Source organism: Acipenser ruthenus, chromosome 10 (genome assembly GCF_902713425.1).
Source record: "Acipenser ruthenus chromosome 10, fAciRut3.2 maternal haplotype, whole genome shotgun sequence".
In the NCBI taxonomy this organism is placed as follows: Eukaryota; Metazoa; Chordata; class Actinopteri; order Acipenseriformes; family Acipenseridae; genus Acipenser; species Acipenser ruthenus.
In genome coordinates, this window is record NC_081198.1 from 43,539,167 (window position 1) to 43,551,673 (window position 12,507).

Consider the following 12,507-nt stretch of genomic DNA (forward strand, 5'->3'; position numbering starts at 1 on the left):
TTATATGCAGTATTAAACACATGTGATACAGCTGCCTGTGGTCAGAGGACTCATGCATATAATAGATGCTGCTATAAAGTTCACTGAGATCAGGGGCTGCATGCAGCAAATATAAATTGCATTGCTTACATTTTGGGACCACCAGCATTTGTATTTTGATGCTTTCAGGATAAAACAAATCTACAAAATGTCTTACATTCTGCAGATAATTCATTATTAACCATTGCATTGCTGCTATGCAACCAACATGCTGTTTTGAAAGAACTGCTTAGTCTGAAATCTCTTTAAAAAAAAAAACAAAAAAAAACAAGATGTTGAATTACTGTATGTAACAAATTTTCTTTTTGTTTCCATTATTGTGAGGGGCTGGCTAGGGACGCTTTTAGGCTGCACAAGAGAAAAACAATAAAAGTCAAATAAAAAGATGCATTCATCATTTTGAAGAAAGATACAGCTGTAAATTGTAAAACATATTGTTTTTGATTTAAACATTATTTAATTGATCTTTCATAACAGCAAATGCAGACATGTAAACAATAACTCTTTTCATACAATAATATGTGTAAACTACCAGTGGGATGTGTATTTGTACAGGTAATACTGTATATTTATATTGTTAAACATACTGGAATTAAAGCTATAATCCCTAACAGAGTAGAGTGTAATTGCATCCTCCTACATTGTGAAAACTTGACTAACATTCCCTCTGTTCAAGTCTAATACAATATTGGGTTAGAAGCGGATTGGACAATCTGATACATATATTTAAAAGAGTAGCATAGGTGGAGTTTCCATGCGTGTTTTTTTTTTTTTAGCTCGAGATATTTGCTTGAGAAAACTGCCTCGTGTAAAATGCTTTGCTCAGTTTATTTTACTCGAGTAAACTGGGCTTTTCATCCGATGTCATGTAAATGAATGGCAAAGGTGGGGGTTGAAATGTAAATTAACTGTGCGCAAAGTACTCGTGCTGTTTTTGAAGATTACTAGTGAAATTTTGTGAAAATGTGGTTTCCATGCGCAGAGAACTGGTACACGGGTGCTGGTACACTAAGCTGCTGTAATAAACAAAATGTATCATGCCTGGTTGATTATTAATGTGTTTTACTGCTCTTGCCCAAATTGTTTTTCAAATGTCATTAGTGGGGTTTCATGTCATTAGTAGTAAATACTGTTTCAACTAATTTATTTTACGACTTATTAATTAAAAATGAACTCAGAGGTATAAAATGAAACTGACCAACAGGTATTGCAGATCACCATGGCTGAAAACCGGTGGAGACTTTATATATATATTTCCCTTTCATTCAGGCAATACAGCATATAGGGGATCAGGTGATTCTGTGTATACTACCCTGGCTTAGAAACCCTACCTGTCCGGATGGCTAACAGCTGCTGAGGAAGCATTCAACACCCCACTTGGGCAAATACAGGTAGAGGGCACTTGAAAGGGAGGTGGCGGATACTGATGAAATGGACTGAAGTGCAGCATTAGTGTGTTCCCAAAATTGCCACTGCCTGTCAACAACAAAATTAGGTGTTCAGGAATCAGTGGCTGTCTGTGAGACAGATGGGGAAGGTTACCAGTGTTGCCAAGTCTCACGAGAAAAAAAGCAGCAAATTCCAACCCGCGACTCTTGAAAATAATCCCAATCCCGCTTATTATAAGAGGACTTGGCAACTGTGAAGGTTACCTCAGCCACCAGTTTCAAATGGACAGCAGCGATCTGAGGAGGCTTGTGCTGTGAGAGGTTCTCTCCTTTCTTTTAAGTTGTGTTGGATTTACTGTTGTGTTAAATATTAATGATGCAAACAAATAAAACACAATCAATACGTTCAAATAAATACGTTTATTTGGTCAGTTCTGTTAGATGTTGTTGCTCTGTTTTGGGCGATCGAGCTGACTCATGACATCCAGTTCACCAACTATATTTATTGACGTGGAGGGCGGACACGCGTTGTCTTCGGACATAGCTCGGATCAAAAAAAGGATGGGAATTAATTCAGTTAGACATTTAAGCAGCTCACTTGCTCTTCGTGTTTAACTTTAGCGTATTTTTTACAGCAAGGGTATTCTCAAACAGCTGCTTTAATACTATAACAAGGGCATAACGCAGTTCATGGTAAGTGGTTTTATACAGAACTGTAAACCCACAAGAGATAGACAACATGACATGCCATTGCAAACAATCATCAGTTCAGACATGACTAAAAAGAGAGCATGAACAGTGAGCTTTTCATACAGAAGAGGGTGCTAAACAGTGGGGTGGAAGTGTGAAGCTTTAAATAACAAGGACTCGCTTGCACGTTTCATTTAATATTTTCGTCATTTTTCCTTCCTATACAGGCTATGACCTTAGGACACATAATTAAGTAAAATCAATGAAATTGTATTTATGACTTAGGTGCATATATACTGTAAATAGTATTCCTTCACCATACTGCTATGAAAAAGAATGCACATTACTGATTATATATGATGACAGTGGTAATATATTATTAATGTAAAGCTAAATGTATAATTGAATAGTTCAAGTAACATGTTTTATTTTAGGGATGGTGGTAATTATCACAAAATATCATGAGCCACTGTCATCTTCCTAACATTTTTTGTATTTTAATAGTCTCTAATTCTATAACAGAGGTCTATATCGGTTTTAGTGGCATTTGTTTGCATATGTACAGAGCTGTTAATGTGTTCTTCTGTCTGTGTTTCTTTGATGGGTTTCATAGAGCAACCTTGTTACAGGGGACTGCTGTTTAAATCACCCAGGCCACTAATGGATGTGCAGTTGTAAGTTAACTATGTAATTAAAACATATGTTGCATATGGTACAAATAAGATAATTATATCATTATGAACAAGGCATAGTCAACCAGAACTTAGTTGTGAACCTTTGACTTGCTCTTTTGGTCATTGTCAACAATTGCTTGGCATGGTTTTTGTGTTTTTGTATTTCAGAACGATGGAATAGTCATAGACATATTGGCAGTATGTCCTATAAAACTACCACCTGTGCTGTTGTTCATTACAGTATACTATGATTCACAGTAAACCTTACCAATAAAGGAGCATTTCCAGATCATTCCAGAAGTCCAAACTTGTTTTATTGTTTTTGTTTTAACAAGACACAACTAAACAAGCTGTGTATTTGTTATGAATGAAGCTTAGCTGTCACCAAACTACCTTTGTGTTTTCTGACACAAAGATGAAAACAAATCCGGATTGTGTTGAAAAAAAAGAACTGTGGTGGTATTTGACATTCATTTTTCCGATGAATTTGTCAACACTGCTATGAAAATAGATGTCAACTTCCAATTCCAAAGGTATGGTGACCTCAGCTCTGTGATTGTGCATAACTTAAAACCATTGTGAGCTCTCAAGAATCAACTTCATATTGTTCAATATTTTGTATGTACATATGAATATGTACAGTGCTTGTTACATAGTATGTTGCATGCTTTAGTTCATTCTTTCATCATTATACGATACAAAATGTTGGCACACATAATATTATAACTATTTGTTAATTATCTTATTATATATGTTTTTTTACACATGATTCTGTTTCTATGACTGCCATTTCTTTCTCTATGTGGACAACAAAATAAAACAGTTACAATTTAAAATAATCATCTGAATTTCAATAGTATTTCATCGGAATTCATAAGAGCAAAATGTGAGTATCAATTTTGTTGTAGTTATTTTGTAATTATTTTTATGAAGCTGCCGTTTAATGATAAATTAATTAGAGAGGAACAGAAAGAATATCAACTAATCCATTGGAATTCATATAAAACTAACAACAAGCCTCACCACCAGTGCTTTATGTAATCGTACTGACCATCAAATATTGTAATTATTGTAATGGTTACCTAGGTGCTCTATATATTCAATAATATTGCTATCTGTAAATATGTCCAAAAAAAAAAGCATTAACTTAATTTTCTATTTTTGTTTGTCTATCTGTATACAGTATGTATATCCAACTGGATGAAAGAACAGACTGGTTTCCAGATCCGTTTTCTTTTTTGCTGTTACCACTAGTGTTCACAGTCTTCTGTTATCCTTATTTGTTCTGTCTTAATCAGATACTGGCATCTTCACAGCCAGATTTCAAAAGAGCCTTACTCAGGCTTCAGTGGTTAGACCCGAGCTCAGATGATTCCTGGCAGTTTCCTGTACCTTGTATGTGGCTTTCGCCTTTTGATGCTACATATATCTGACACTTGGTGTCATACAGGCCAGCTGTATAGACCCTACTCCTTACTGCTGTTGAGTTCACTTCTGGTATTGATAAACCTTTATATATATTCTTCAGATCGACCAGCCTTTACACATTTAAACTTTATTTTTAGGTCGGCTATAGCCATTAAATTCATATATATATATATATATATATATATATATATATATATATATATATATATATATATATATATATATATTTAGATAATCGTAAGAATTCAGAGGGATTGGCAGATATAATTTTTTTTAACAGCTATCACTGGTACAACATAAAATCAACCCTTTAATTTTGCCATGTTTATTGATGTTTTAGTTTATAATTTATATTGAAAGATTTCTTATCCACAACCGTCACCTTCAATTAATTATGTACTATTGTTAGGGCAGCAGAATTTACATGTGCCACTGGGTTTTAGATCATTGAAATAGGCCCTTGCATATTTAGATCACACTTTAGTTTAAGGATCCCTTGTATGTATTAACAAGCAATAACACTTTATTTCAATACAGTTTTACTGACATGTTACTATGTAAAGCTGCATTCCTTACAATACATTTATAGATGCATTACTGCTACCTGTAAATGAATAAATAACACTTAAAGACCAGACCTGTACAGGAAAGATAGATGTCTAGAGTACAATTGCAGTTGGTAGTTGAATAATTCTTTCTCAGTATCAGACAACCTACTGTAAATTATCCATTTGTAATGACACATTCCAGTTATGTAGTTTAACAAGGACAACAATGTAGTGAGCTGTATTGAGAACTGAACTTCAGTGGGTATGGAGAAAAGCAGAAGTGTAATTATTGCTATGTTCATACTGTAACACTGCTAGAAATACCTTTACATTTAAAAAACACTTATTTCCCACAAGAGGCAAATTATGAACACATGTTACTTTTCAATTGCCCTTTTATAACTGGCTTTTACTCTGCTTAACCCTTGCTACTGATTTATATCATTGCTTCATGAAGTAGGTAATTACAAATGCATTATAAAATTAAAATGCTTACCAACTTGAAACAATCCATTATTACTGATGTGTTGAAATAATGTATTCTCCTGCATCAACAATTGCTTGATGCATCAAAAGATAATTTGCCATGTAATTCTTTTAGACCTAAAATGGTAGCATATTTTCTGATAATACCATTAATATATCAAGAGTAAATAAAATGTTTAGTAGAAGGCACATTAATTAGCACATTCATCTACTGGTGTTTAAAACGAAGAAATAATTAAATGTGCTGTAATAAGATATTGTTCTGGGAGAGCAGGACCATTTATGAATTGCTAGAGGTGCATAGAGCAGCCTTTCCCCTGAGAGACAGAATTTATGCTGAACACCCTGCTGATTGTTCAGGAGGTAAAGAACCAATAGCAGCATGTTCAGAGGTTTAATTTAAAGTGCGTTTCTCACTAGGCTGCTCACAACACTTAATTAAACTCTGCTGTTTTGGCAATGACAAATGCTGTAGTGCAAAAGGAACCAGACTAGAGTAGCAGTGACTGAGAAGCTTTTGTAATTTCTTTCATGTGTGCAGGCAGCCAGATTCAGGTCAGAAAGTAAAGAATTAAAGAACTAAACAAGATATGGAATGTAAAGACGTTTGGCTATGGTTACTTCTTAAAAGTACACACTATTGATATCTCTAATCATTTCCAAACTTTGTTTTTTCAGGTTTTATATGATGGATCAGCAACATGAATGCTGGTTTTGCTTTTTTATGTATATGGAATTTTTTTTTGTTTATTTACATAAATGAAATGAATATGATAAAACACCTAAGCTGTATTCATGGTGGTTTTAATTAGATAGAACTGTTTTTGTCAGATATATGATTTATGAAGCAGAGGGTAAGACACACTTATTGTTAAAAAAGAAAGACGTCATTGTTTTAATGCTTTGAGTTTATATACTGAATGATCCTTTATATATTTTTAGTTATGAGCTGTGTCATTTTGAATATATGCCCCAAATGATTTTCTCAGGTGTCTATCAATAAATTAATTAATAGCTTGAAGTGTGTGTGTGTGTGTGTGTCTAACATGTATATATATATATATATATATATATATATATACAGTTTTTTTTTTTTACTGCATACAAAGGCATATGTTGTGATCACAATATAATACAGATATAATTTTTGTTATTTATACTATGAATCTTCAGTATTTTTGCACAAATTCATTGTACATGTACTTTGGTTGATACATTTTATGTATATATTGATTAACTTTTCACTGCAAATATTGGAAGTTGGTAACAAAAAGGAAATCCAGACCTATGATTGTTATTTGTTTAGCCCCTTTATTGTGGGACAGTTTTAATGGTTTGTTACATTTACATACTGTATTTATATTTAAGAATTAACTCTGAAGCCCAGGGTTTATTTAGTTTAATTATAGCTGTGCCTACAGGTTCTGAATAATACAAAAGCCATCCACGTTTTCCAATGTGGCAACAGCTGTGATATTAATATCATGTTGTGTTATAGCCACATCGGTATGGGTAATTATGACTGAAGCTATTAGAGGTATTTGATACCCATGACCCAGAGTAATTAGGCTATTTAATAACTGGAGATCAAGAAAAATGCTGTTCAGTTACCTAGAATAAAGTTAAACGTACATATCACAGAATGAAAGAGAGTATCACAGTATTGATCTACATAGTATACTTTTTATATTATATTTATAATGCAAAAAATGGTATTGCTCTTGTAGAAAACATGTTTAAATTAATAATACATTATTCAGTTGTTGAATTGTTTTAAAACGCTGTATATGAAGCATATCACTAGGCAGTGGCATACTCATATATTATTTGCCAAAGCTCATTTTCACCTGGTCTTTAACCTATGAAATTGCTAAATAAATACATTGTCACCCATAGTAAAATGGAATTACAGTGTCTTGCAGGCTCTTGCATTTTACTGGAAAATAAATATGAAAAAGTTTGCCTCTAGGGCAGGAATAGGATCTGAAGCATTTCATTTAGTAATGTAATGTAGACTTTTAAGTAACAGACCCACTGCACCTCATTATGTCCATTTTATTACTTGACTGAATGACACAGTGGCTAATACAGCAGTTGCTCTCAGTGTGCAGGATTCTTCTCTTTCTGCATTTTAATAAATACAATATTAACTTTGATTCTGAGTGTCTGTTTATGACAAACACAGGTGTGTATTTTGTAGTCTGAGAAGTGTGTGTGCGTTTGTGCGTGTGTGTGCATGATGGAAGCATATAGTAGAAAGCTGGCTGGAGGTCTAAAAATATTCTTTCGTGATATTTTAAAGTTATTCAGTGCACTTATGTTATGTTAAAATGCTCAATTGCAAAAATGTAAATGGTTTTAATCACTGCATTTTATATATTTACCAAATATTTGTTTAAGACTTCATCCCCCTCCTACTCATTTGAATTGTATTTGTTTATACTGATCAGCAGTCATTCATTCATTTCTACTGTAATTTCTGCAGCACAGATGAGTGCAATAATTACTCACCTTCTAGATTCTTAGCAGAGAGCAGTAATTTGTTCACTGTAGTGGACATTTTTTATATTATTTCTAAATTTAGAAACCTGTCACTTTTACTTCTAATTAGGCTTTTATAGAGTACAGACACTTAAAATATATATCTACTGTATCTTATTTCTCTTTTGTGATTTTTTTGTTTTCCCAATAAGAACTTGCACTGATAAATTATTGTTTAGTATGTGGGGTTTTTTTTTTAATTCTCACTATATGTACCTGTGCAGAATGGTTTTCTTTTGTGTTATTTTGTGTTTGTGTTATTGTTTTTTTACTTCGCACAGATCTTTTAAAAGAGGCAGCACTCGTGAGAACTATATTTCTCAAATTCAGATAGCTAAGAAAGGTTATTGTGTGGTGACTTTAATATACGAAACTGCATTTATTTCACTGTTCTGTAAATGCCAGGGAGATGCAGCATGCATTGGAGTTAACGGTGCAGCACTTTTGTGTTCAGTAGCATGAATCATTAATCATGAGACTGGCCATATTCTTGTACTGCCTCTGCTTTCATTACTTGGCCTAATTAAACAGTTCTCTGAACTGGAATCTCAGATTCCTCTGTTACAGATTATCATTAATTATGGTGAAAGTGCTCAGAGATGTTGGACTCAATTATATTCTGCTCAACCCTGGCACTCAGTGATTCATTGCTTTGCCTGCTTTGCAGATGTACTGTCTTTCCTTATCAGGAGCTTCCACTTTTGTAAATTGGGCTCTGCCAGTCAACAAACTAAGAAGTATGTGCTGCTTTTTCATTAAAAACATGTTGGAGAAGCACAGACCAATTAAGGATTCCTTATTTTATGTGGAGTGATGAGATGGGTATGGTGGATACTTGGAGAATCAGCTCAGTCAAGACCTTGCAGGTGTTATGCAGCAAACCTGCCTTTTCTAGACTTTTTTTTTTTTTTTTTTACATACAGTATAGACACTTTGATCCATCTTATTAGAACATTTCTTTTTTCTGCCATACATATATATTTACAAATTAAGAATCACAAAAGGCAAGTAATTGATTTGCTTTTCAAAATTAGATTTTTAAAAACAAAGGTTTGTAAATCAAGTGGTGCATGCAGTCCCAGTACTTTCTTACATGTTTGTTATTTTTCTACTTTTATGCTTTCATTTATATGAAGATTTTGTGCATTAATCCAGTATTAATATATGTGGTGTGATATGCAAATGGGAATGATTAGGAATAACATTAAATGAGATAGTATAATATATGTTTATAATCAATCCAATCCATATATTAAACACACTAAATTCAATGTTAACGAGCTGAATTTACTATGTATGTTAACAGATTAATATCTAATTTTAGAAATTAGACTTTTTCCCATTGGTGTTATGATATGATACAATGAGACAGATAGAAAAACAGGTAATAAATTACACAAATTAAGCCACGTTTCATCCTGTTTGTGAATTTGGTCTGTATAGAAATTGCTAGTGGGTTTGTGTGAAATATGGACAGATTAGATACTTTCCATAACAAATATTATCAGGGGATAGATTAATTATTTTTTTCAAATATGATTAATAAAGCATCAATTATCAATTCATATACATTTGAGTTATAAGACAACTATACATAGTATACAATAAGAAAAGTATTATTAAAGTTTTTGGCATATATAATATATTTCTCACACTATCTTACAGTATGAGTGACCTGTTATAAGTATAAATGTTATATTCATATTTGTTTACAATGTAGTGTAGGATAGCAGATCTTTGGCAGATTCTTTCAGCATCAGATTATTGGAAGGTATTATACGCCTTATATAAGGGTCATATAACCAAGAAGTGAATCTGAATCAAAGTGAAAAAGAAGTTCTAACTGTAAGCCATTGCCGTAACAGTTTGCACTGTTTCATATCCTGCAGAAGGAGCTGCAGGATTTAATATATATGAAAATCAGCAGTCTTGTATCCATGCATATGTGCTTTCTATAAAATCATTGTGACAGATGTGAGCTGAACAAAGCTGTCTCTACACCACAGAAACTTAGCACAATTTTAAATCTTGTCAGAAAACAGTGCCATTTTTTTCTTTTTTCGTTTTTAGTAATTTTTGTTTTATCAATATGGGTTAGACAGTTTCAGTATGAGAACTTTCTTGGGTGCATAAAACATATATACAGTATATATATATATATATATATATATATATATATATATATATATATATATATATATATATATATATATAAGAAAACTAAGATTGTATGAAAACTGACTGCTGCTTTGTCATTTTTATTTTTATTTCCCCCACAATTCCCACACCAGTAAAGGACCAGGAAACAGGGTCTTGCCTACCAGTCCCAGACAAGCAGCTCATTGAAAATGTAATACACTGCTGCCATGTCACAGGTCAGCTGGCAATCTGAATTTTAAAAGGAATATGAATAATATTCTGTTTTATTTTGAAAATGAACTTTGTGCCCTCCATCATGAATCCAATATATGTCTTAATCTTCTATGCTCTTGAAGCCTGCGGCTCCTGGCTGAGTCCTTTGACTCCTGAACCTAATAAGGAAATAGGTTGTTTTCTCATCCTAGTCTCATTTTTATAGGGACTGAGACAAACAGTCCTTATTTCAAAAGTAATTGGCAAATCATAAAAACATGTATGTTATATAATTTTAGGTTTACAAGAGAGTCAAGCACTTTTTTAAAAAAAAATGGATTAAGACATTGCACCTAGCTGAAATATACTTGACAACATTTTAAATAAAACATACACTCCATTTTCCTCCTTTTACAGTACATGACAGATGTTTTTTCTTTGTTGAAATACACCTGGTATTTGTGTCAGTGTAAATGGTTAATATTTTCCTTCTTTTCTCTATGACTATCTTGTTGTGATTAATTGTTTACATTACATTAGATTAGTAGTACTCGCATTAAAAAAAGAAAAAAAACATTTTAATTTAAAGTTGATAAATGTACTTTAGAAATTAAAAATGAAAACATCTCTGCTTTTCTAGAAGAAAGCAAAGCGTGTGTTATTATCTTAAATCATTCCAGTAGCAGCTATAAATACGTTTCAGTTCACTTTTGCTAAATGTATTGAGGTGGCACTTATCTTAAAATGTACATGTATGTATACCATTAATGGCAAAATCAGCTGTCAACATACCTTCTCCTGACAGATCTTGAAATTGCATCTATGTATAATCACAGTCTGATTGCTGAGGTCTTGCAAATTGTTACTGGCATTTGCATGCACAAGGGGATTTCATAACTTCTTTGCTTTAAGCAAGGTGCCTGCTGCTAGGTTATTGCAATGGCAGACAACATGTGTAGGAACCAGAGACATGCTATCTTTGGGATATAGCTGGGAAAGACTTTTATAATAAAATATGACAAGGACGTCAACGACTAAATAATGCACTCAAATTAAGTATACTGTGCCTTTAGACACCTCATCTGTTGTTGTTTTTTTTTTTACATTTATTTATATGCTTGTTTATCTCTGTGCATTAATCATATTTTTTTTTTGTCTTGTTACAGTTATGTAGAAAAACCACAATAAATGTCTTTCTCAATAAACTGGGAAAACTGTAAGCAATGCTATGAAAAGCCTGACTGCTTAGTTATTTTATGATTTAAAACCTACATATATCTGTGATAGAGATCGAATGACGCTTGGTGTTAGATCTCCCTCCCGACCTGTGAGGGCACTAGGTAAAGGGAACAGAGTACCCTGGACTAAAAGGCATGACACTTTATTCCCATGGGTAGGTGGAAGTCGGCTGGCTAGAAAAGGGACGGAGCTACCCGAACTCAATGACTCCGACGGGAAACGACATGGCATCTGCGGATTGGAGAAGCGGATGCGCTCGTTAACCAAGGGGTCATGAGGGAGGGTATAAAATAGGGGAGTAGCAAAGTAATCTGTTCCTTTTGTAAATGGTTGGAATTAACCTTGAAGGAATACCGTGCTGTACTGTTTTGTGCTGTTAAGTGTCGCCTGTAACTGTTGTTTGTCTTTGCAGACTACCAGTAACACGATCCGGAGCTGTAGAGCAAGCCAGCATTAACCCGGACGTCAATTTTCACCCCTGCATTTCACGGAGTACTGTAAATCACATCACTACCACCTAATTTCACTCACTGTCTTGTGTTTTTGTTTAGTGTTGGTGTGTGTAAAACCTGGAATTTTTGGTTGTGGGTCAAACCCTGGGATTACAATTATGAGTGATACATGCCGCTGTATCACTCCAACATTTATTATTTACTGGTGTTTGCTTTCGGGCTCTGGACATTTGCATTCATTAATAATACACCCTTGCACCTGAAAGCAATGGTCTGTGTGATTAATCCGCTTTGCACTGCAGTCACCTGTATAACAAATCGATAATATTTTAAGTTGTCACATGCCACTGTTTAAAAAAATAAAAATGTTTTTTTTCTTTTTTTCACCTTTTCTTTTTGAAGCAATTCACTATCCACTATCTGTTTTTGATTGCTGTCCAAGTGCCACTAGATCGTAGCTCAACATATGTGATCCAATGAAACATTGCAGGTTGCACAAAATAGTTTGCCACCAGTAGAATACTAAATTATTATACATGATGCGCTACAGTAATTATTGTAGAATTGTTTTAATTAATTTTGGACACTTGCTTAACAATACCAGTTGAGGATACTAGGATACTAAACCCGCCTTGGATGCCCATATTTACCAATCAGTGAGGAGGGCCCA

General features: G+C 33.5%; 1 long non-coding RNA gene across 1 annotated transcript in view; it reads left to right on the forward strand.

The window, feature by feature from the left end:
* The window catches only part of LOC131738185 (uncharacterized), a 62,124-nt gene extending 50,046 nt beyond the window's left edge, over nt 1-12,078 (forward strand). The window contains exon 4 of the long non-coding RNA XR_009329741.1: nt 11,798-12,078. This is a non-coding gene — a long non-coding RNA (uncharacterized LOC131738185). The remainder of the gene's footprint in view (nt 1-11,797) is intronic.
* The last annotated feature ends 429 nt before the right edge of the window (nt 12,079-12,507 follow it).